Raw genomic sequence first — 20,220 nt, 5'->3', positions numbered from 1 at the left:
CCTTTCCCCAGTGTTTAGTAGACAATCCAGTACAAGTAGGTACTTTCTGATAGATTTCACATAGGAGAGTTTTGAAAACATAACAAGAAGGGTGTCTTAGTCCTTGTCCAAAATATTTTCTTGTTGAAAATAGAGAAAATTTTTGTGAAAGCTGAAATGTATGTCAGTTTAATTCATGCCTATCATTTCAGGTAAATAATTTCACCAGGAATTCTTCATTAGTAAAATCAGTGTTTATGGGGATGCTTGGGTGGCTCGGTGGTTGAGCTTCTGCCTTTGGCTCCGGACATGATTCCAGGATCTGGGATCAAGTCCCATGTCTGGCTCCCTGCAGGGAGCCTGCTTCCCCCATTGCCTGTGTCTCTGCCTCTCTCTGTGCATCTCTCATGAATAAATAAATAAAATCTTTAAAAAAAAATCAGTGTTTATGTCACACAAGAAAGTAGCACATGTAGTTATTACCAGGGTTGAGAATATATAAATGTTCTTTATCTCCTCCTACCCATGCCCACCTTACTTTTACTTTAATAACCACTACATATGAATGTCCGTCTATTAAATCAAAGCAGGAAGTTGTCTTGTAACTCATTTTAAAAAATATTTTTTCTGTCTCACTTTTTACAGAAAAGTTATATGAGAAGGAAATGGGGAAACAGGAAATGATGTATTAGTCCCTCAAAGGTAGACCTGGAGCTCGTGTCCAGAATAGCACTGTGTGTGCAATAGTGAGCCATGCTCCCAGGACTGACTGGGAGAATATTATGCTTCTGAGCTAAGTGAAGAAAAACAAACAAAACCCCTGTCTTTTCTCTAACATTCTTAATTGCTTTATATGGAAATAAAGACCAAAAAGTTCACATCACTTTGAAATGTAGTAGGTGATAATATGAATGGAGAGAGGAAACAAAAGGCATGAATTGAAATCAAAAGCTTTCAGAAGCAGAGTGAATTGTGGTGACAATAGCATGTGTGGACACGGACTACAGTTACCATATAGACAAATCACACCAGAAATGTCAGCTTGTTTTCTAGTGTTTAGGGGCTTTCCAGCCTTTTAGACACACTGTTCTCCTTTGCGCATCTACATTGTTTTCTCCCTTGAGTTTTTTTTTTTTTTTTTTTGGTCTCACTGTCTACTTTTTACTATTTGTCTACTATTGATACCTGCACTCATTATTTTGGGCTTCCCGTTAGTGATTTTATTGCAGTATCTGCATTTTGTCATATTTGCTTCCAGCAATGAGGCAAAGGGAAGGAAACCAGCCAGTGCTCATCAGGGGAAGTTGTGGGCTCAGGTTGAGGTTCTTTCAGCAAATCATACTGGGTCAAGGAAGATGATTGACGGGACTTCTTATTTTCTCTCTTAGATTTATTGCAGCTAATGCCCTGATGTATCTATCCATCTATCAATTGATAGATTGATCTAAGCCGTGCATCTATTTATTTTGGCATGCAGCTTTGCAATCAAGATAAACAATGCCTGAACGGATTTGATAAATCAAGACTGCTATTAAGATGAAAGAATCAGGACTCAGAAGAAGTTGAGACCAAGTTTAATGATGTTTTTGGAATGTGTAGTTTTAATAATGATATGCTTTCTTCAAAGGAATTTCAATTCAACTAAGTATGTAATGAAAGCACAGAGGAGTGTTTGAAGAATCATTTAGTCTCCATCTAGGTGGCATGCTTTTGGATGGAATTACATACAATCTAAGAATTGAAAAAAAAAAAAAGGCCCTTGAAGACTTACCACAATCACTTAAAAAATATGTATGTCTGTGTGTGTGTGTGTGTATATACTATATATATATATATAAATATATATGCAACATATATTTATTTATCTTTATATATCTTATGTATCATATATATTATATTTATCTCATGTGTATATATATATATATATAGAGAGAGAGAGAGAGAGAGAGAATATGTGAGCTGGGGTAGGGCATAGAGGAAGAGGGAGAGAGAACCTTAAGCATGTTCCACCGTTAGCACTGAGCCCATTATGGGGCTCCACCTCATGATCCTGAGATCATGATCTGAGCCAAAATTCAGAGTCAGGCACTTTACCAACTGAACCACCTAGGCATCCCACCAGAAAAATATTTCAACTATGTTTCTGTTTAAATTGTGCATAATTGTCTATTTAGATGTTTAATATTCAGTGGGATACCTACACATGAATAAGACATTTTTACATATACTAAGTTGTATAAATATATGTACCTGTGTAACAGGGACAGTATTTTTAAAATGATCATACCTAAATAGTTGTCTTATTTCTATTTATTTTTGTAGTGGAATTAAGCGGATTATAATTTACATAACTAAATGCACATGGGACTCCATATCTTCACATAGTATATTGTGTGGTAATACAATTTTAGACTGGCTCATTAGCCCTGTGAGGCCCGGTGATACAGTATAGCAATAGATTGCTATCAAAGCCAAGAGGAAGATAAGGTGGCATCTTTTACATGGAGAGCTCTAAATCCTCTATTACTTTGAAATCACCTCAGTAGCATATTTTAAAATCAAGATAGGCTGCCTTTCTGGTTCCCGATGATTGTTTTAATGGTGGATTTGACCATATGTGTATCAGATATGGAAAGTAATGTCCATTAAATGGAGTAAAAATGTTCTTTTAGAGAGGAAAAAAAAGTGATTTAAATTTTTAGATTCTCATGGGATCTCATTAAAGTTCTCTTTCTTTAATAGATTGTGCAGCCTAATAGTTATCAGGAATCCTGCAGTGCACATGGCTGATAGGTTAGTTTACACAGGATTAATTGTGTAATTTTGCGTCCAACCAGCACAGTGAACATTGATTTTTGTATTAGTCCCATGTGTTGTTGGTAAGAGAGATTCTGCTTTCTATTTTAAGGTAGTGTAACATTTCACTTTTTATTAATTATAATTTCTACCGACATGTTTTATGCCTGATATAATTTATTATAAGTTTTTCCTAATTTTTTTTCCAATTGCTATGTCCTTCAGAAACTTCATAATTTTGAGCACTGATGTGAAACAAAGTGGCAGGAGAAAATGCCTTTCACAAAACATTTTCTGACTGGCCAATTTCCCCACGCCTCCATCCATAAGTTGCCCAAATCTTTCCTTAGAATAGAGAAGCAATTCAGGCAATTCAGTTGCATCTATTCCAGCTATACTGTGAATGATTCATGCGAGAAGTAACCTGAGGATATTACATTTCTCAAAGCCAAAAATGTGAGTGTACAAAGACAAGCAGGCTACTCAGAACAGAGTCTAGTTTCTAGAAAATGTAGATCTCTAGAACCTCATATTTCCTGAAATATTTGTCTATACGGAACAAATAGAGAAAAGGGTTTTTTGCTTGAATTTTCCAGGTAATCAGGTCAGCTCTTTAACTACTACAGTTTACCCACCCTTTGTGGGTATGAAATGCCTATTAGGATTTCAGTGGGATCATTATAGCTGGATTCAAAATATGCATTGTTGAGAAAACAGAAAGTGATGTTGATTGCATGCAATTTAGGCCTTAATCCTTACACTTTTCTTGTCTTGAACTTGCAAATCAATTACCTGCCTAGGCCATAGCTACTACCCCCATCCAAGACTCCATTAGATAAAATTTTCCTCCCTTCATATCACTGTGGTTCCTCCAATAAAAGGAGTTGAACACCTCTTAGTTTTTGCTGCTTTTGTTTTGTTTTGCTTTGCTTTGGGTGGATCCTCCCTCTCCCTTCTCCCCCACCGGGAGTTTCTGCAGCATTATAAAGGCCCAATAAGGAGCTGTACAAAGTGAGTACTTAAAGTGTGTGCTGAGTGACCAACCGGCCCCTCCTGGAAGAACCCTCTTAAACACTGTTACCAGAACTTCAAAAAGGGGCTTGCTGCTGAAGGATCAAAGGATCTCTTGTATAATAAATTTGGAGCATTCACTCTAAAATGAAGAGAATAAAATGTCTTTTAAGCTCCTGTATGATGCCCGGATTATGTGGAGAGACTAAGGAAGTGGTGGTTCTCTCAGGCTTTTGTGTCATGTTAAACAGAAATAGATGAAAGCAAACGCTTAAAACTGACAAAATCCTGAGTAGGGAAGCTCTGGTCCACAGCTCCTTCACTGGTTCATAACAAACCACCAGCTGATGATTTGCAAAAAAAGAAAAGAAAGAAAGAAAGAAAGAAAGAAAGAAAGAAAGAAAGAAAGAAGGAAGGAAGGAAAGAAAAAAGAAAAGAGAAAGGATAAAGATTTCCTTTCTTAGTGAAGGACTGAGTTTGTTTTGTGTCATTTTAAACTATGCACCTTCACAAAGTATATACACCACTTGTTTTTTTGACATAGAAATCAGGTCTTGACATCGTTGAGAAAGGACTGGAATTGGAATCACAATACTGGGTTCTACACTTGACCTTTGTCACTTGCTGTGAGTGATATTCAAGAAGTAACTTAACCCGCTACATTTTATTTTCCCTCCTTTTTACATGAATCTAACAAATTAACACAAACTTGTTTTAAGGATTAAATGAAACAAATCTTTGTTAGAGTGTTATAAAAAGTAAGGTTTTATATTAAAATATAGGTAGTTTGCAATAAAATTCAATTAGACAATTAGAACTGATTATAGTTCTCAGTTTTGAGGATGAATATTCATTTTTATATTGAATAGTTCCAGTAATCCAGATCAGAGGTAATTTTTGAAACCATTGTAATTCTGTTCAATACAGCATATGCATGAAGATGTGTGTATGCTTCTGGATAGAGTCCTTAGCTTTCTCCAGATTCTCAAATGCATCAGTGACCTTCATGGGGGTAAGAACCCCTTACCTAGGTAAATCATCACCAATTTCCATTTTGCATTAATTGCTAGCACTGGTACTGTAGAATTGGGTACCTGAAGAGTGAGTTTTATTTATTGGTTTATATTTAAGAGTTTTTGTCTAATGGAAATTCTACTGGGGAAGAAAATCAATGCAGATTGCAGATCTGAATAACTTTCCCCAATATTTTTAAAAAATATATTTTTGTTATTTCCCATAATTAAGGCAGATACTTTTTTTCTTTCCTCACCATCACCACCACCACTACCACCACCGTCTATTCCTCTTTTGCTTGAAATGTGTAGATAATTGCAGATGCACATTTATGGAAAACTGAAATAGACCTACCCCACAGGTGAACTTCTACATTTTATGAAATAGGACTGCATTAAATATAATATTTTTCTAAATGTTGACTTTTAGTATCTAAAAACATTTTTAATTAAAATTTTCAACTCGCAGTGTATCTTTAATTTTTTATTCTCTATCACCTCAAATGTATCTCATCACAAATGTGTTGGTGTCATCCTCAACTATTCTTTCAACTTACCTAACCCATTAGGAATTGTATTTTAATAAATACTTTCCAAAGTGTCACTAATGATATTCTACTCTTTATGTCAAAAATTTTTGAATCTCGTTATATTTCTGATTGACTTTCTTGGCAGGAGTGAAAGACCTGGTAACCTCTACTGGCTGACCAGAAAGTTATGCTTAGAATTCACATACTCATCTCTATAACCAAGAGTAATTGGCATCTATCCTGTACTGAACTCATTGGTGGAGGCACTGGAGAGTCATGGTCTCAGCCCACATATTGGCAGGATGTTGCAAATTATTAATTTGGTCTTGGGAGTAACACCATTATGTTTGTATATCATTCCATTTGCACACAGTTTCCTAGAGCTCTTCTTACAGTATCAATTTGATCCACATTAAAGATATTTTGAGAGTTGTCATTGAATTTGCATATTGTGTTCTGCATTACCTTTAATAGGAATTAGCATTTTATTGTAGTAAGTTAGAAGTTAAATAGTTAACACTTAGAGTCTATCAATAACTAGCCTCCTTCAATTTTTAGACATCTTATTACATCTTTTTGAAGCAGTTTTAGATTCTTTTAAGTTTATTTTTTAGTCATCTCTCTACCCAGTGTGGAGCTCGAACTTACAACGCCAAGATCAGGAGTTGGTATTCTTCTGACTGAGGCAGCCAGATGCCTCTAGATTTTTTTTTAGTTATTGAGTAACTTAGTCATGTTCTGCTGCTTACCTATTTATTTTCATAGTTTTACAAATTAGGTTTTGTACTTAGATTTTTTTTTATACAACAAACTCCATTTACTAGTGAGTGTATATAAAATAATGGTTATGTTAGACATTATCTATGTTTAATTAAAATGTTTTATTTTTTAGCTTTATTGAGGTATAATTGACATATAAAAATTGTGTATATTTGAAGTGTGCAGTATGATTTTGTTTACGTATACATTGCCAATGACTACCACAACCAAGCTAATTAACATATTCACCACCCCACGTAGTTACATTGTGTGTGTGTGTGTGGTAGAAATATTTAGGATCTACTCTCCTAGCAAATTTCAAGTACACAATAAAGTATTATTAACTGTAGTCACCATGCTGTACATTAGCTTCCCAGAACTTAATCATTTTATAACTGAAATTTTGCACTCTTTGACCAGCATCTCCTTATAAGCACCTCCACCCAAGTCCCTGGCAGCCAGCACTCTACTCTATGCGTCTGTAAATTTGACTTTTTCAGATTCCACATATAAATGAGATTACAGTATTTGTCCTTTATTTCTTATTTATTTATTTATTTTTGTCCTTTAATGTCTGACTTATTTCAATAGCATAACATCCTCTGGGTTCATCCATGTTGTTGCAAATGGCAGCATTTCCTTATTTCTCTCTCTTTTTTAAAGATTTTATTTATTTATTCATGAGAGACACAGAGAGAGAGGCAGAGACACAGACGGAGAGAGAAGCAGACTCCATGCAGGGAGCCTGATGTGGGACTCCATCCAGGGACTCTGGGATCATGCCCTGAGCCAGAGGCAGTCCCTCAACTGCTGAGCCACCCATGCATCTGTCATTTCTTTCTTTTTTATGGCTGAATCATATTTCAGTGTGTGTGTGTGTGTGTGTGCGACACTTAGGTAGTTTAGAGCTTGCTTATTGTGAATAATGCCTCAATTAACATAGGAATGCACATATTGCTTTGACATACTGATTTCATTGACATTATCTCTGTTATGTGGTTTACCATTTATAAAATCTTATTGCCACTCTGTGAAGGTGATGAGGCAGATTTTGTTAGCACCAATTAAAAAAAAGGAAGATGCAGAAGTTCAATGGTTGTGACCTACTCAAGGATACAGCTAGTGAGTACCACAGTTGGTGTTTGTGTTCCCTATCATTTAACTTTACATCATATCTAGAATTTTCTGAGCTATTTTACTCCCTTCTCCACTCAAAGACCTTCTCTGAAAGGAACTAAGGAACACTTAAAATTCCTCCTCTAAGGTAAAGGGCTCAACTCAACTGATTTTGTCTAAGATGTTGAGTTGAGCCCTTTACCTTAGAGGAAGAATTTTTCTCTTCTCACTTCTTTTCTCCCCTTTTTCTTTACTTCCCAATGAACCAAGACATCCAGCATCCTTGGAAACCTGAGTTTTATGAGAAATACAAAAATATGAACTGGAATTACCATCCTGACACATGAGTTTCCTACTAAAAATCCACAATAGTCTTCTGTTCCAAGATGAAATTTAATTATCTAGTCATGACACCCAAGGCTCTTCACACTGTCATTGTAATCCAACTTTTCAGCCTCCTGTCTGTTTTACCTGCTCTCAGCCCCCATGTTCAGCCTCTGAAACTTCACATATCTTATTGACTATGTCCTGATTTCCTAGGCTTCTCAGTTTCTCTCCAGATATTCCATAGTGAGTCCCCCCACCATGAATGCCATTCTTTATAGCTTCATCAACTGAGCCCCATTTATTTACCTAGCTCAAATAATTGTGCAGCTTTATTTATGCATGTTTATTTTGATGCAAAAAATAACTCATGATCATTAAAAAATATTTATTAAATTAGATCATCTTTAATCTCTCCTTGTCTCTTCTAGTGTTAACTTCCCATTAAGTTGTAGATACATATTTTTTGGGGGGCAAAACTGAGCTCATATTCCATCCAAAATTTTGTAGTGCTTTGTTTCATCTAATTCTGTAACATAAGACATTTCTCTCAGCATGTGATATTCCTCAAAAATACAGTTTTCTGGGCAGCCCGGGTGGCTCAACGGTTTAGCGCCACCTTCAGCCCAGGGCCTGATCCTGTAGACTGGGGATCGACTCCCACATCAGGCTCCCTGCATGGAGCCTGCTTCTCCCTCTGCCCCTTTCTCTCTCTTTCTCTGTCTCTACTCTCTGTGTCTCTCATGAGTAAATAAATAAAATCTTAAAAAAAAAATAAAATACAGTTTTTTGATCTACAAAGTCATCTAATACACAGTCTATTCTAGGTACTTAATTATTTCTCTATTACTGAGCATTTAGATTGTTACCAAAATTTTATTGTTATAAATAAAATGATTTTACATTAATGTTTGAGCATATATCAATATGTTATCTAAACACAAGGAAGTTTTCTATTTATGCGAAGATTGGCTTAAGCAGAAGAACATAAAATGGTGTGTTAGATTTTTCAATAAGGTAAAATGTTTATAATGTTATATGAAGATACACAGTATATGATGTTTACCTATTTATTTTTTTTTTACCTATTTGTATGTATATGTGCATATGTGAGTATAACAGTAGCTGAATATTGATATATTAACTGGGGGGAATGCACTTAGTTTTTGACAGATGATTTTTATTTTATTGTATATATGCATATGTGTTTGTGTGTATTTACACATACATACATACATATGTGTGTATGTATGTACATAACTTTGTATTTTACTAGATCTCTACAGTGGACATTTATTACTCTTAAAATAAAGAAAAAAAAGAAAGAAAGGAAACAAAAACATAACCCACAAGTTATCCACCTTAACCAACTCCCATGTCCTTCGGAGCCTTTCCAACATGAAATCATAGGTTAAAAAAATGAGTTTCTCATGGCTGGCATGTAAAATCACTTGAAAATTATTTGTATCCTAAAAAAAAAATTAAAAAAAAAAAAAAAAAAAAAGGGATCCCTGGGTGGCGCAGCGGTTTAGCGCCTGCCTTTGGCCCAGGGCGTGATCCTGGAGACCCGGGATCGAATCCCACGTCGGGCTCCCGGTGCATGGAGCCTGCTTCTCCCTCTGCCTGTGTCTCTGCCTCTCTCTCTCTCTCTCACTGTGTGCCTATCATAAACAAAAAATAAAAAAAAAATTTAAAAAAAAAAAAAAAAAAAAAAAAAGAAAATTATTTGTATCCTAAAGTTCACTATGGTGTGAGACCTTAAATAACTATCAATACTAAAATACAGACAGTACTGAAAAATATTGGGAATGTGGATAGAGTACTAAAACTTAGTTTTCTTTTGAGGGAGAGTATAGCCCTAGGTGTGCTTTGGGGATGATGAGGGGGAAGCAGAGATTCTGAGCCTCATAGGCCAATGGTGCAAGAACAGTGGGGGCTGATCAGGGGTTGAAAGCTGTTTGAGCAAATACTCTGACCAAAGCAACAGGTGGAATGGCTCAAGCAGGAAATTGGGAATAATATCCTGGGATTGGATTTGTTTAGACAAGTTCCTATTCAGGGACATAGGGCTCTCCATTCATGGGTGTGCCTTGACCACAGTGCCGGACTCCAGAGCAGTCAAGTAATGAATACTTTGAGTGAATGAACAAAGATGCCCTTGTATAATGCTTTCAGAAAGTCCTAATAATAGCGATATTGACTTGTTTTCATACTTAAATGTGCCTGAAAGACTTTCAGGCTAGTTTTCATATATACTTTAGTATGACTTTTAATGACTTGGAATTTCATTCTTTAGTCATGACTGAAAATATATGTGCTCACTAGGCTTGCAGCCCTAAAGAACAATAGTCTGGTTTGAAAATGTTCTATGGCTATGACAATACCTTTGGTAGTATTTGAGACTATCATGATTATAAGGCTGTATCCTGGAGAAATGGTTTTGTAATTATGTAAATTCTTTGTGCTTCAGTTGCCTTATCATTAAAATGAGGAACTTAAAAGCAAAAAGTGAAGTGCCTGTCTCATAGGGTTGTAAGGATAAAATGAATTCATATAATACAAAACAGAACAGTGTGTGACATACAGCAAGCCCCACATAAATTATCCTATTATCATTACTGAATGAGCCTGACCTTGGTATTAACTTGACCACAACCACCTGACTTGATCAGTCTTTAGTCAAAGGAGCTTTGCTTTTCTTATATATGAGATTATTATCCCATACATTTTGGATCATATACAAAAGCAAAGTGCTCCTCCGTCAATTGTGTTCAGAATTGCAGATTTGTTAGTGACATTTGTACTTCCTAGGGAGACAATCTACAATTGTAGTAGAAAGTAATATAAAATCAGAGCTAGATCCTGTTTGAGATCCAAAAGATTATTCAATTTCTTAACATAAAACATTGACATTTTTGCTTATTACTTTCAAAACCATTTCAAACATGGTTTCATTTGATATAGTATAATTGACAGAATTGAGAAAATAAACAATGCCTCTCTTCAGCATACAGCAAGATGACAAACAGGGAATGGGTAAGGTCCATAAAAGGCACTTCGGCCTCTGACATATAGGACTATTAAATTGTATGATTGGGAAAAATAGCAGCTTCTTCCTTGGTGTCATGGAGGTCTAATCCAAGCTTTGTGATTTGACTAGGTAATGTGGTTGAATCTTGGATTCCAGGATGGTTCCGCTACCTTCGTGTTCATGGTTGGAAGATGGCAGGTGGTGCCATGAGGGTCCTGTGCCTTGTAAATGTGGCATGTGACCTCTCTTCCTGCTCTACCACCCTGGTATAAGGAAGCTTCTTCTCTGAGAGGGATTCTTGTAGGGGATCCTTTTTTTTTTTTTCCACATAAACCTTTTGTTTTATTTATTTTTTTAAAAATTTTATTTATTTATTTATTTATTTATTTATTTATTTATTTATTTATTTATGAGAGACAGAGAGAGAGAAAGAGAGAGAGGCAGAGACATAGGCAGAGGGAGGAGCAGGCTCCACGCAGGGAGCCTGACGTGGGACTCGATCCCGAGACCCTGGGATCACATCCTGAGCAGAAGGCAGGTGCTAAACCTCTGAGCCACCCAGGGATCCCCAAACCTTTTGTTTTAATAAATAAGACATATTCATGGCTTAGGTTTTAAATCACATTTAAATCACATTTAAATCACCCCACCAGCTCTTCCCTCAGGCAGGTAGGATTCCTGAACAATTTGGACATCAACATCTTTTTTGGTGGCAGTTTTGTACACAGGAATCACTTTTGGCACTGCAGCCTTTACCAGAGGGAAATCCTGTTTCCCGCAACAAACCATCATTCTAGGCTCCAGCAGTTGGTACAAACCCTGGAGGACCAGTCCATCCAGCAGCACTTGGTACAGTCCATCCAGCAGCACTTGGTACCTGGCTGTATCTTTTACCACATTGCTGAGTCTCCTTTTTGCTTAATTTAGTAGGTCTATAATAAGGTCATCTCTTGCTCCTTGCATGATTCATCAAATTAGACATCTGAATTTTCTTCTGCTGCTCAATTTGCTTTTCTTTCTTCTCATAGTATTCCATAATCTTCAGTCTTTGGGTTTGCACAAGACGACCTTTCTCAATGTTGAACCCTTCCTCTGCCTTCGCATCTATTTCCTCTGCTTTCTCATTGGCTTCTTGTTCAATAAAAGCCATCATATGCTTAATCTGCTTCTGCACGTCAGCATCACTGAGGGCCATGGCCAAAGCTGTGCTAGGCCAGAAGGCCACTGGCTCGAGCTTAGCCTGGAAGGCGGCGGGGGAAAGCAGGAAAAGAAAATCCTGTGGGGGTTTTGGCTCCCTTTGGTTTATCTTGTAGGGTATCCTGTAGGGTATCAGTCATGTTGATCCTTACCTCTCAGATAGCAACAGAATAAATCCTGGCCACATTTGATTGCAGAGAAAACGAGGAGTTGCATAATTTCCCCCAAGGTGACACAGCCAGGAAGTAGCAGAGCTCATTCATTTAAATAATTATTGACCACCTGCTGTGTGCTACATGCTGGACTGGCTCAAAACCCCAAAGTTCCTGAGTGTAATTGATAGCATTGGTCAGATCCAGGTCATTGTAGGTCAGCCATCCATAGAGTAGGGAAGGGTTCTTGACAGGTGTTCTCCACAATGTTCTCAAATGGTGGAGTCTCAAATACTCTGAAAGTAGGATATAAACCCTGCTTTCTGTTTATAAACTTTGAGTGTGCTTGCCAAAAATAGGTCACGATGTTTCTGGAAGCTAGGCTTAGTAATATAATTCTATTGTATATGATTTACTCTCAATTTATTTCTGAGGAATCTCTCCTCTTTCAAGTTATAAAAGTCCAAGATTATAGAAAACATAACTATAGTCACCTCTCGTGTATCTTTCAAGATTTTATTCATTTTGATCTATCTGTTCTGTGTATTTATCTTTCCACAGTATAGATTTCTTTTTTTAAAAATATTTTATTTATTTATTCATGAGAGACACAGAGAGAGAGAGAGAGAGGTGGAGACACAGGCAGAGGGAGAAGCAGGCTCCATGCAGGGAGCCCGACGTGGGACTCGATCCAGGGTCTCCAAGATCAGGCCCCGGGCCAAAGGCAGGCACTAAACCACTGAGCCACTGGGGCTGCCCCACAGTATAGATTTCTAATCGTTTAATCTTGTATAAAAATTTGTGATGCCAGCCTTTCAAATATTTTGTCATTTTCTTTCTCTCTTCAGCTCCATTATTAGAGCAATATTTTCCTGTAATCATACACTTTTTAAAATTATTTATTTATTTATTTATTTGAAAGAGAGAGAATATGCATGTAACACACATCTGCTGGGAAGAGGGAGAGTGAGAGAGAGAATCTCAAGCAGAGTCCCTACAGAGCATGGAGCCCAACACAAGGCTCCATCCCAGGACCCTGAGATCCTGACCTGAGCCAAAATCAAGAGTTGGCTGCTTAACCAACTGAGCCACCCAGTCACCCCTCTCCTGTAATTATAAACTTTTAAGGCAAAAAGAAATTATAAAAAAAACCAATTATTATAATTTTCATATTGTAAATGAGGCTCCTGAGACCAAAATTGGTTAAGAAACTTGCTGTTAATAAGCAAAATTAATGATAGAGCTAGCAATAAAATTCAGATGGTCTTCTGACTTGCCCTGGAATATTCTTTCTAAATTTCTTCACATGATGCTATTAGGCTCCTTTCAACAGTTGGTTGTATGACTTTTAAAAATAGTAGGAGATTGAGAAAAGGACTACATGGTAGTTCTATCTCTAACTCAAGGTATATTATATGAATGATGGAATAAGGAAGTCTGGCTAGTGTACATTAAGCTATGGGCTTCCAGTTACATGGACATGTTCACATCATGGCTGTGCCACTCATTCTCATTGTGATCTTGTTTTTTTTTTTTTTTTTTTCTCATTGTGATATTGTACAGGCACCTAAATCTATTTGAATTCTTTGCATCTTTTATAAAATTAGGGTCAGTAGTACCTTAATTAGAGGGCACTTGTGAATAACAGATAAATTGTTTAGTGCAACATGCAGCACAAATTATGTCTTCAATTAATGTTAGAAGAAAAATCATATATGACCTTTAGCAGGGGGTCAGCAATTGTTTTTGAGTAAACACATACTGAAACTAGTGATCAGAAATAGAGACTATTTTCTTCAGAGTATTCTTTCAAATATATTAAAAGGAACAAATTCAATATTTTCCCAAATTTTTTATTTAAATTCTAGTTAACATGTAGTGCAAAATTCAACATTTTCATATTGCTTATATAAGGTTTTGCTTATAAATAATTTCCCAAAGCAACTTTTCTATTGATCATAGTTTTCCCAATAGTCATTTTATTGTGCATCATTTTATGTTAAGCATATTGAAGAATTTCTGTTGTGTGCTCATTTTTATTGTGGTACCAGCTTGTATTCTAGGGAATATTATATACATCATATATCATTTTCTTTTTAAAAGATATTATATTCATTTAAAAAAAATTGAATTGAGCATCTTGTACACATTTTGAGTGTAAAGACTTCAGTAATTTGAATCAAGAACTCATTCCTGCCAGGCAAATGCTAGTTGATGACAGAAAGAGAGATATTTTCTCTCCCATTTTTTTAAGAGTATTGACCCAAATATTGGCAGAAAGCTGAGGTGCTCTCATTCTGTTTTTAAAATCACTAAAAAATTTCTACTGTTTGAAGATTCATTGATATTAGGTACATTTTTAAAATAAAATAAAACAAAAACAAAAAATAGCCACTCTTGATTCCAAATACATATACTTCACATAGACAGACAAACACACAACACAAACATATCAAATAGGTATTTTCACTCAATGTGCATTTATTAAGCAACCAGTATTTGACAATTTGACAGCCACTGTGCTTGAGTCCCAGGGATGCAAAAATTTAAGATTTGTTTTTCCTTGGCCTTAAGGAACTTACAAGCTTGCAAAAAAACATTATTAAAGAAATCCTTTCCTGTCTTGTGAGAATAAGACATATAACTGCTCACACATGCAGCTTATATAGCAGTTGTCAAGTTTCCTATGTCACCATTGGGGTGATGTGGTTTCTTCCTGTTGGCTGAGTTTGAGTGATGTCTGATCAAGTAAGTGCTCTTCCTGGCCTTGTTGACTGCTTCTGGTTGGTAATGTTGATGGATCTGCGCTGCCCCTCCGGTTACTGAACACCTTCTAGATCCTGATCCTGAACTAAGCATTTTATACGTGTTACTCCTTATCCTTCAAACCTATCCTGCAAGGTAGATACCATTATCCCTTATTTACCAATGACACTGTGACATATTATCTCTAAATAATTCTTATGCAGCCAACTTTTCCTCCAGGATTGGAAAAGATCACTACTTCCTTTGCTAAGCACCTACTGAAGTCATAGGTTTGCTTTTAGGGGCCACATTGTGTGAAAAATATTATTTTCAAATGCTAAATAACCTGAGCATAAGATGTCTGTATTAGGAAGGCCTGAGGACCTGAGTTTACCTCATTCTGAACAGCTGCTGTAGGTGTGCTGTACATTGAGTGGACAAGTCTCACACGCCTTTAATACCTCTTGCTTTTGAGCAAGTTTCGTTTCTCCCTCTAGTGTGCTTTCTCTCACCTTCTGTGTTTTGTTTCCTTAAGTGAGTCTAGTTTCATTCAATATACCTACACTACGTATTTATGTTTTTTTCACTCATGATTCTTTCTTCACCCAGCAAAAAAGCAAACAACAAACAAGGACCCAAAGGCCCATTTTGCTTTAATATACTTCAAAATTCTTTAGATTTTCCTGTTAGTATTTCTATTATTCCTCCCTTTGCATTTGGTAGGTATATTTATTCAGATCTCTTAAGTAAAGAAGACTTGGGGACTTTGGAAGAAGAAACAACTACACACTAAGAATAGAAAATAAGATATTGGTATCTGTATCAGTGATGGTGGAAGAAAGGGTAAAGGCTTATAGATTAAATAATTCAAAGGATTATATACCCTGATAAATACCATAGAAGTAAAATGAGAAAGACATTTTCTTGGACTACTGTATTCTTGTGTGTGTGTGTGCATACCCTTATCATTAAAAATGTTTGAGCCTGTATCTCCAGTGTGTGTGTGTGTGTGTGTATACATATATATATATATATCCCAATTGTATAGATACATAGTATGCTAAATATTACTATAAGAAAACAGAAAACAAGAATTAGAATAAGATTATTTTAAAATAATGTGTATACACATATGTACATATAGGTATTGTGATATCAACATAAAAGTTTTAGTATATATTATAATTTCAAATATATGTATAATTGTTGCATTCTAAAGGTTTGTCCATGTAGCCCATTTTAGAGATCATACCTACAACATGAAGTAATGAAAGACCTAATAATAAGTAATCCTTTATATATACACCAATGCCATACACACACACACACACACACACACACACACACACAGTTGCAAAGAACTGGATTAGTTGCAAAGAACTTATATCCATGATTAATGGCAATGCTTTCTCAACCAAAGTTGAATGAAGCAGATGAGAGCTCAGCAGGCATATGCTGCTGCTGTGAGCATACAAATAAGTTTGATCAGTAGCTACAGTCTTCATGCCTAATGCCAAACAGTCTTGAAAATGCTAAGCAAGAGTGTGGATAATTCAGCATGGGCACTGGTCCCTGTTGTCATGGATGTTATTGACAGTGTTAAGAAGATGGGAGCCACTAGAAAGAGCCACCTGTGGTAGGTATATGACATGGATGGGTTTTGGAGAGATGTCTCAGAGAGATTTAATATTGGAACTATCAAAGTGGCTCACTGACTATAGAATGTACCTGACTTGTGACATTCTTTATCACTGGGATAAATAGAGGACATCTTTTTTTTTAAGATTTTATTTATTCATGAGAAACACACAGAGAGAGAGACAGAGACATAGAGGGAGAAGCAGGCTCTTTGCAGGGAGCCCGATGTGGGAATCAATCCCCTGACCCAGAATCTCACCCTGAGCTGAAGGCAGTTGCTCAACCGCTGAGCCACCCAGGCATCCTAATAGAGGATATCCTATATCACATCGTTTAAGTTCAGCTTCAGTCAATAGGGCAGGACATCAGCAGATTCCATTTGGAATCAACATGCAAATATTTCATTTCTTCTTGTCCCTGTTGAATGACTGTTGTAACACATTGAAGATGCTGGACACAACAAAAAGATGGAAATTTTCTGTGCTCCTCCAGTTTGGTCAATCTCTTCTATTAGTCTGTAGAACTCAATAAACACAGAAATACTCTAGCAATGTGTACCATGGATCCACTGATTGGGAGCCATATTAAATGTTTTATGCATTGTTAGTCTTCCATAAACAATCCTGTGTGTTATGATAATACAGAATAATAATGGTGTCAAAAGTAGGCCTAAAGGGTTTGAAATGAGGCCACTAAACAAAAAGTATATTGGGCACAGTCTGTGCAGTGTGTCACTTGGTCAATTGGACAGCAGTAGGGACTATTTTTATATATGCCAGGGTAAAATTTGTTCTTCAGTGTATTGGTGTGAAGTTCTCTGGAAGGCATTGCAATCTGTTTATAACTTTTTGGCAACAGCTTTTGGAATAAGGCCAAAGATACTGTCAAATAATGCAAAGAAACGGAAATGAATTGCTTGAATATTTTAACCATTCTTCTCTTTCCTAGGGCCAAAAAATGTAGTTTTATAACTATCTTTAGTTAGTAATGTCTACGAGAATGAGTTAGACTTACTAGATGGAATTTAGCTCATCTGAATTATGCTCATGAAGTTATGACAACTGGTATGCAAAACCAGTTCTTTGACTTTTTTTGACTATCCTTATGCTCAACAGAAAATCTTAGCTCTTCAAAGGTGTACTTATGGGACAGCATCTGAAAAAAAAAGGCTTATAAGCAATCTTTGAGGGATTGGGAGCCAATCCTCAAATTATCCAAGAATTAACAGTAAAAGGATTGTGTATATTGGTTGAAATTCTCTTTCTTTCTTTTCTTTCTTTCTTTCTTTCTTTCTCTCTCTCTCTTTCTCTTTCTTTCTTTCTTTCTTTCTTTCTTTCTTTCTTTTTCTTCTTTTCTTCTTTCTTCCTTTCTCCTTTCTTTTCTTTTTAAGAGGGGAGCCTTGGAAGTAGAGCGAGGTGAGAGCTAGTCTCTTGAATTGAAGGCTTATGTTAACTGTGTAATTCATAGAGTTCTGGTCTTAGAGAGTGCTTCCTGAGAGAGCTCTCATCAGTTCGGTCTATACTGTTTTATGCTGACACATTGGTCACAGCCTCAGACAAAAGCAAGTGGATATTGTAAAGAACAGTTCATAGAGGACTGCCAAGTAGAAATTCCTACAAACTGTGGTCTGTTGCAAAATACTTGGATTTGTGAGAGAAGACATGTCAATAATTTTTTCACTGAGAAGTATAATTATGTGGCTGTTTTCTGTGAGTCTGCCCTCTCTGCTTCATTTATTCATAGATAGGAATCTATAGGATGTTTTCTATAGTAACAGAACAATGTTATGATTTAGGAATTTGGGGATTTGGGGGGGAGAGTGGAGAGAAAGAAAAATTAAACCCATATTTTTTACCAGGGAAAAGATAAACATGAATTTAAAAGTGTTTTTAAATTTTTTAAGATTTATTTTAGAAAGATAGAAAGCGTGCATGTGTGCAAGTGGGAGGCAGCAGGGGAGGAGAGGGAGTAGGAGAGAGAGGATCCTCAGCTGACTCCCAGCTAAGCATGGAACCCTATGCAGGGCTCACTCTCACAACCCTGAGATCATGACCTGAGCCAAAATTAAGAGTCAGCCACTTAACTGACTGAGCCACCCAGGTGCCCCTAAAAGTGTTTTGTTAGATGAAAATTGTCTCCATAACTATAACTTTCAAATCTATCTCCAGGTGCTGTAAACTACAAACAATGATCCCATCTTAATACTGCAGACGTATCGTAGTAGAACTAAGAGGAACTTAACTTACTGGTAAGAATATTTTTCTTAATTATTTGCCTTAAGCATTTTTGAAAGCATTTAATCATTGCAATGCATGGTAGAAGAGTGTAGCCAGAGGGAGTGACACAAAGAATAGACCAGATATATGACATGTAAAGATGGTAGTGGTTGTTAAGTTTCATTAAAATGCCGGCTTATTTTTGAAAGGACAAAATTCTTAACTAAAAAATACTTTTCTGTTAGCTGACCTTTTGGCATATTTGAAGGTTGCATCCTGGTATTTATCCAAACATCATTTTTTTATAGAATATTAATTTCAACATTGGGATCTGAGAAGGTTGGCTTCTTAAGAGTTTTAGTGAGAAAACCTGTGTTTTCACTGGTCAAACAGAGCTCACCCCTTTATGGTCTGAAGGGCTTTCAGCTTCAGTAACTGTCCCTTGGATTTGGATCAATGTGAAATCTGACCTGAATCCTCCTTTGGAGTTTTTTCAAATTCTTTGTGCAGTACCAGGCTGAATAGTAACTAATTTCAAAGAGCTTGGAAGAGTGAGAAAAATCCACTTTCCAGGGCCAGACACACAGTGATGTGGTTATGGGGAAGCTATTTCAGCCCTTTTAAACCTCTATTTCCTAGTTCATAAAATTGAAATAATAATAATTGTAATTGCCTATAGATACAGGTTAAGTTGGATTATTTTGATAAACTTATTAGCGCTGTGAGTAGTCCATAACATTGTTTGATAAATGTTAACAATTAATATCGTTATTAGTTTTTATTTTTTTTATTATTATTTTTTTAATTTTTATTTATTTATGATAGTCACAGAGAGAGAGAGAGAGAGAGGCAGAGACACAGGCAGAGGGAGAAGCAGGCTCCATGCACCGGGAGCCTGACGTGGGATTCGATCCCGGGTCTCCAGGATCGCGCCCTGGGCCAAAGGCAGGCGCCAAACCGCTGCGCCACCCAGGGATCCCTCGTTATTAGTTTTTAAAGACAAAGTGATTTAAGAAAAAAGTGGTATCTTTTCCCCAATTATTGGGGGAAAGGACTCAGAATCAAGGTGTTTCATCCCTTTCCACTTTATTTTCAACTGCTTCTTCATTATTTTATAGTTACTAAGATCCTAGTTTATAACCAGCATATAGAAAGATTCTGCATACACCAGGTAGTATCTTAGTTCTTCAGGAGTACATAGTTTGTTGGTAATGAAATGTGCTCTTGAGAAACTAACAATAATATTATTTTTTATTGTCTTTGAGAATAAGTGAGGAAATCGTATGTATGTGTGTTTTGAATAAATTTGGTCTCTTTGTCTCATGTACTGGAGTGGCATTGTTCCTCTACCATATTTAGATCCTTCCTTTGGAGCTGGCTTCAAGAGGGCTATCCTGCACAGGGTTTCCGATTCTGTTTACAGGTCTACTGGATGATTAAAAAGCATCTGTGACATACACTCATATTCTTGGAGAAAACCCTTCCTGAAATCTAATTAATCAAATCCTTTGATGATTACTGGTAATGAGGGGTACGTTTATTGTGTTAAAACACTGTATGATCTCTACCTAAATAAATTTCTAATTTATAAGAAACCTTATGTAAATCATTTCAGAAATTAAAGGATGAAATACAATGTCCAGGGTATTAAATTTTTAGAAAGTTGTTATCACACTACCATGGGAAACCTTAATTGTGGTTGTATCATGATGA

General features: G+C 36.3%; 1 protein-coding gene and 1 pseudogene across 9 annotated transcripts in view; one reads left to right on the top strand and one right to left on the bottom strand.

Annotated features, from left to right (window-relative positions):
- CHL1 (cell adhesion molecule L1 like) overlaps nt 1-20,220 on the top strand; it is a 195,940-nt gene that overhangs the window by 29,629 nt on the left and 146,091 nt on the right. For 8 of the 9 annotated variants that reach the window (XM_077858043.1, XM_077858035.1, XM_077858038.1 and 5 more), the window contains one exon: nt 18,460-18,539. The exons of the other annotated variant lie outside the window; for it this stretch is intronic. The gene's annotated coding sequence lies outside the window, so the exon portion shown is untranslated. The remainder of the gene's footprint in view (nt 1-18,459; nt 18,540-20,220) is intronic. 9 annotated transcript variants of the gene reach the window in all.
- On the bottom strand, nt 11,196-11,858 carry LOC144291090 (V-type proton ATPase subunit E 1 pseudogene; annotated as a pseudogene).

The sequence above is a fragment of the Canis aureus genome, chromosome 19 (genome assembly GCF_053574225.1).
Source record: "Canis aureus isolate CA01 chromosome 19, VMU_Caureus_v.1.0, whole genome shotgun sequence".
NCBI lineage: Eukaryota > Metazoa > Chordata > Mammalia > Carnivora > Canidae > Canis > Canis aureus.
Note: the sequence above shows the minus strand (reverse complement) of the source record. Positions and strands in the feature narration are given on the sequence as shown.